The sequence below is a fragment of the Ammodytes marinus genome (assembly GCF_949987685.1).
Source record: "Ammodytes marinus genome assembly, chromosome: 20".
NCBI classification, from domain to species: Eukaryota; Metazoa; Chordata; class Actinopteri; order Uranoscopiformes; family Ammodytidae; genus Ammodytes; species Ammodytes marinus.
In genome coordinates, this window is record NC_137224.1 from 22,277,712 (window position 1) to 22,283,711 (window position 6,000).

The 6,000-nt window shown below is 43.9% G+C and overlaps 1 protein-coding gene across 1 annotated transcript in view; it reads right to left on the reverse strand.

The window, feature by feature from the left end:
* fasn (fatty acid synthase) overlaps positions 1-5,741 on the reverse strand; it is a 47,436-nt gene extending 41,695 nt beyond the window's left edge. Inside the window, exon 1 of the mRNA XM_080049068.1 lies at positions 5,404-5,741. The gene's annotated coding sequence lies outside the window, so the exon portion shown is untranslated. The remainder of the gene's footprint in view (positions 1-5,403) is intronic.
* Positions 5,742-6,000: the final 259 nt, after the last annotated feature.

A 6,000-nucleotide genomic window follows, 5' to 3' on the forward strand; every position in this document is an offset into this window, starting at 1 on the left:
CCAAACCTCGATCACAACTGGGTGGGAAGCCTTAAAGCATACCGTATACAAGGGGTCAAAATATAAGTTCCCTGGCCAACCTCCATTCCCCCTCTCAGTGTCTGGCCTGCAGTCCTACTAATGGAGTATTGTTTTCATGCAAACAGGGAAAAGATTATTTTCTTGTAACAATGCTTCCACATGTCTGATGCCATGGTATTGCCAATAGCTAGAGACTGGTAGAAGGCAAACAGAGGCACCCACTGCCCTTTGGAGGAGGGCATGGGGGGAAAAGTGACTGGGGCAGGAGCACCAGCTGCTAGTGTTGTCACGTTACACAGCCAGCTAACAGTTGCATCACAGCAGCACCAAGGTGACACCCACATCATTACTTTTGGTTGTATATATTCTGACACTACCTACATTAAGAAACAATACCATGCATTAAAACCAGACAAGATTGTCCCCCATTCTATTGCATCATCTGCCCATGTAAAGTGTATGCTGTTAGTCTGCTGCACATGTCAACCAACACTTTACTGCCCTTTAAACATGATGTCCACGTGTGTCTGCTCCAGCACAAACATATTTCTCTGTTTTTTAAAAAAGAATCAGAAGGTGCAATAAATCTTATCTTATTATCCAGAAGTGTAGGGATTTAGATTCATCAACCAATTGTTTTATCTATAAAATAACAATAAAAGTTAAAAATAATAATAATTATTATTAATATTAAAAGAAAGACAAAAACAACACAAACACATTGAGTTTACAACAGAAAAGACAACAGATATTCATTGAAGGCACCTCCGTATGAGAACTCACTAAACAGGTGGAGTCAGCCAGTCTGGAGAACGCTTGTTGTCAAAATTCACTTTGTCAAAATCAGCCAATATTCCTCCTCATCCACTACCTGTGTGTGAGCTGAGCCTGGGTTATGTTAATACACAGCCTGTAACTGTCACCATTAAAAAGATTCTGCAATTTAATAAGTAGTTTCATGTTATAAGACAAGCCTTAAGGAAATTCATTTTTGTTTATATTAATAATTTAATAATTGTGTTTGTTATTTAAGTTAAAAACTTTATTTAAATAGTTAGTCAAATGACGTCACTCGTAAGGAGGATTGTTCTCTTGTGCGAGAAGATTACTCTTTGTCAGATAGAGATGCGACATGAGAGAGGTGAACATCTTGTGATATGCATCGCCGAGAAGAATCTTGTTTCAAAGTCCCTGTAATTAGCATGCAGCCAACGAGGTATGTTTTTTGTTATTTCCCTGTATTTATTTTGCTTATTTGACTCTTTATGTGCGGTGTAATTTATGATTTTATGTAAAGCTAATGCTGTGATTTCTGTTGTACTGTGTTTGCTCATCTATAGTTTTCACGGTGAAGTTGGAGTAAAAGTCTGCAATAAACCCCGTCAAAGGAAACCACTGGTGTCTGCCGAATGCTTTTAGAGGGATTTACACAGCCTATGCTCTGTAAACTGGTATGTAAACAGAATGTATGTAAGTAAAGGGGGCCCACCGTAGCATGCAACATGCCTGTTTACAGAGCCTAGGCTGTGAAGTAACACCAGATTTCTTTTCAGCGCGCGCACACACACACTATGGACAGGTAGCGGATCGTGAGGCGATATTCACTACTTTTGACAGAAAGGGTGATTTTGATGACAAACATTCTCCAGAATTGCTAACTCTACTTTTAAAATAGAAATTGATCATCAGAATTGTCGCAATTATTTTCCATTGGTTGAAGGACTGTGTGGGGAGGCTCCGGTCTGTATTTGTGGGCCAATGTTTGCTCTAATAATAATGTAAATGACTGTGATGTAACTGTATTGGCTGTCTCTTCTTAGAATGGCATAACCCATATTATACATAATGAATACAATAACCATACCATACATTTCCTCCTAATAAAAATACTTTAAACTGCAGTCTGGAAAAGTTGGGACTCAGCGGTAATACAGGCTTTATTATAACAAGAGACACAGTACGCCTAATTCACACGATGAATTAACAGACAGGTAGAAATATTTTCTATAACAATAAAAATGCTGTCATGATCCTGCTTGGGCCTCAAGCCCTTGTGTTGTTTTTTCCCCTTTACCCTTGTCTGTGTTCTGGTGTAATTGCAGGGTTGGAGTCAGGTGTGCTGGAGTCAGTTACCAGCATTCACAGCTGCCATCAATCAACAATCAACTGCTCTTCATATACCCGGCCCTACCTTCCAGACACTGGCAGATTGTAAACTCTGTTACCCAGTCAGTAACTCTCCAGCCACCTAGACCTATTGTAGTTCCGCCTGCATTTAGCTAGTTGCTAAATTCTGTTCTTTTTTGCCACAGTCTCCCAGCCTGACTCCAGCCACCAGCTCCAGGCAGCTCTCCCTCCCTGGACCCCTCTGCCTGCCTGCTCTTGCCTGCCTCTGCTCGTCTCCCCGGATTCTCCCCTTGGCACTTCCTCCTGGACCCCCATGCCTGTCAGTCCCTCCAGAGCCCGGCCCAAAACCCCAGATTCCTTCTAAATAAACCCTCTTAAACTGGTACTGTCTCTGCGCCTGTATCCTCCCTGTCCAGCCGTTACAAATGCCTCTTCAAACTATTTAAATTGCTATGGTCTATACAACTCAAGTAGCCCACCATGGAAGTTAAATAGCTGATACGGAGCTTTAATACTTAAACTTTACACCACACAGTTTGTTTTAGGCACCTAGCTAAACATGTAGGCAAAACAAGTCAGGTAAAGGACCGTGTGCAGTGTGTGTGTGTGTGTGTATGTCCTAGCCCTCTATGTGGCTCAGTAGCTGAGTGGATTTATAAGGTTCACTGGCCTTGGGGATTAGACCTAATGTAAAACCTTCAGTGCAGTGTCTACTGTAGCCTTAAGTGACCCACATCACACACTAACACCCTGTGCACATGACGACTGAAGCAGGCATAGACAGGCACACTATCCACTATGTAGCTTAAAGCTGGCATGCTAGTGCTGTACGGTTAGTCAGCACTTTGTAAAAAAAAATATCCCTGCGTTCCAATACCTCCCTGCTATTAAGTATGGTAGACTAGATAAAAGATTAAGGATGTCCCAATTCTTGTGGTCGGATACCCGGATGCCTACTACATCCGGTTGAGATTTTTTTAGTGTTAAAATCAGCATGCTGTTTGGGACAATTCTGAGCCACAATCCAGTGCACACCGGTAGCGACGGAGCCTCCGTATGAAAACAACCAGGATGAGAGAAGAGGCAAGATCAAGGTGCACTCTAATGATGAAATAAATAAGTGAAAGTATGTCCCAATGTAATGCCTACAGCATGCTAACTAGATTCTTTTTACGATCAGCTGTAGTATGTAGAATAGAAAAAATAAAGACTATGCAATTTGGAATGCAGCCTATTATATGTATTTCTCCTTGCTGCCCTGAACATCATTCCAAACTCTATTCAACAACAAATGACTGTCCCCTTATTACCTTTCTCCCAGGCCTACCATTCTGGATTGACTGCTTAGCTCATCTAGGCAGTATGTCACACACACACACACACACACACACACACACACACACACACACACACACACACACACACACACACACACACACACACACACACACACACACACACACACACACACACACACACACACACACACACACACACACACACACACACACACACACACACACACACACACACACACACACACACGACCTGTCTTGTCACACACGCACGCAGGCAGGCAGGCAGGCCAAGTGGAAGAACCCAAAAGGTGCTAACGCAATGTGACAGCAAGAGGCCATCATTTCTTTGCTATGCATTGTGTGTTGGAGCCCACAACAACACACTCCCTCACTCTGAGGGCAGAGAGGACAAACTAGTTCCTAGATTGCACCACACCACTTCAGCACCTTTTACCAGTCCAGGACAAACAAGAAGCCTTCCTGGAAGTAATGCTCAGACAGACAGAAGAACGTCTCATGTACACGTTCAACTCACTCACTCAGAATGTATGAGAATATCTATTGTATTGATTAGAGTGCATTGGGTTGAAGCAGATCACATTATATACACAGTATATTTCTTAGTTAAAATGTGTAGTTAGTCAGCGATTCTGGAGAACGCTTGTTTTCAAAATCACCTTTTTGTCAAAATCAGTGAATATCTCCTCACGATGCTACCTGTCTGTACTGGTGGTGGTGGTGGGGGGGGGGGGGGGGTCCAGTGTTAATACACAGCCTAAGGTCTGTGAACAGGTAAAGAAAAGGAAAGGTAAACAAAGGGGCCCACCATAGCTATAGCAGCATGACCTTCTACAGAGCCTGGACTGTGAATTAACACTGGATTTTTCATGTGGGGATATTCACTTGACCCACCTTTAATGGTGTTTTCTTTGTTTAATTACTGACCGATTCTGTTTGGTTTGTATGAAACTGTACCATGAGCCTCACACACACATGCCAAGCTGGCAGTGAGGCTGCAAAGGAAAAGATGGTGGACTGCCTGACTGCCTGCCTGCCCCCTAACACACTGCCTCACCCACTCACCTCTACAAAACACACACACCTAATTCCTCAAGCACATGTTACAGTCAGCATGTAGGCTATTCCAACCATGCTTCTTGACCAGTTCTAGTCACCAAATCAATGAGAAACTTTTGTGATGTCATTTGGTGTGTCTCATCCAGCAGCCTTGCCCTACAGTAACACACAAAGGGAGTCATCACATGAGGAATGACTGTGCTCCATTCTTCCTCCACTAAGCTTGGGCACATATCTCACTCCTCTCATACAAATACCTCAAGCTAAAAGCACAGCAGGTGCAGCATGTCACATTCCAGTCATAATGATGGATGGTAGAATAATGACAGCTATAGGGCATGTTGTTGTTCACGCCAGAGTCTACTCAATGTAGCTTTAACCATGCTAGGAGAGGGTGAGAGTGGCATCGTTGTATGTTGTGGTTTAACACTGGGGGGGCTGTCTTTGTCTGACAGTATTTTGACAGGTGGGAACACAGCTGCTGTAGAAGTGATCATGAGTTGGCTACACAACACGTGCTGAACTGCCCTGATGACCTATAGGCACAGCCTGCCCTATAGATGCATTTGAAGCGCTCCTTTATCACTGTCAAGCGCTCTTATCCCTTAATACGATACATACGCCTAGGCTACTCGTTTAAGAATAATCCAAATCATTACAATGTAGCATTTAAAACAAAAACAAGTTCGTACTTGAATTGTAGCCTATCAACCAAAAGAAAAGAAAAAAAGAGTGGTCCATCATGATGGATGGAAGCTAAGTGACACATTACACCATGCAGCGTATCATGTAGCCTAGTGCAGCCTGCGCTCGCTCTGTCTCCAGACTTCGATTGCAAAGAAGATACGTTTACTGACAGTGTTAGTATCGGATCACGCACCTGTGTTTCCCCCGGACCCTCGTTGACGTGCCTGAAACAAAATATCCCAAAATCCGAACCGCTTGTTGTGTCAACCGTCAGCGCGTGTGTATGGTCCCTTTTAGCCGGCTCCTTTCACTCGGACTTAACAGTCACTTCCCTGGCCCTGTTAGAAATGCTAACATTAGCCTCAGTGCTGCCTTTTTCTATCTTCTTCTTTTTTCTCCCTTGTCTCTTCTTGTGGAGAATTTAAATGTCTCGCCACGCCACATGGGCTGATAGCTTGGCTCGGCCCCGCGGTCCAATGAGAAAAGAGGCAGGGCTCCAGCACCCAGCCACTGATGGAGTTATCCGGATGAACGCCCACCGTAGGCAGGCACGGAAAGAGAGGAGAGGAGAGAGGGAGAGGGAGGGAGGGAGAGAGTGAGAGAGAGAGAGAGAGAGAGAGAGAGAGTGTGTGTGTGTGAGAGAGAGAGGGAGGGAGAGAGTGAGAGAGAGTGAGAGAGAGAGAGAGAGAGGGAGGGAGGGAGAGAGAGAGAGAATGAAGAAAAACCGAAATGTTTAGAAGGGTTATTGGAGTTCAAGTGGATTCACTTTCTCGGACGATCAGCAGCAGCA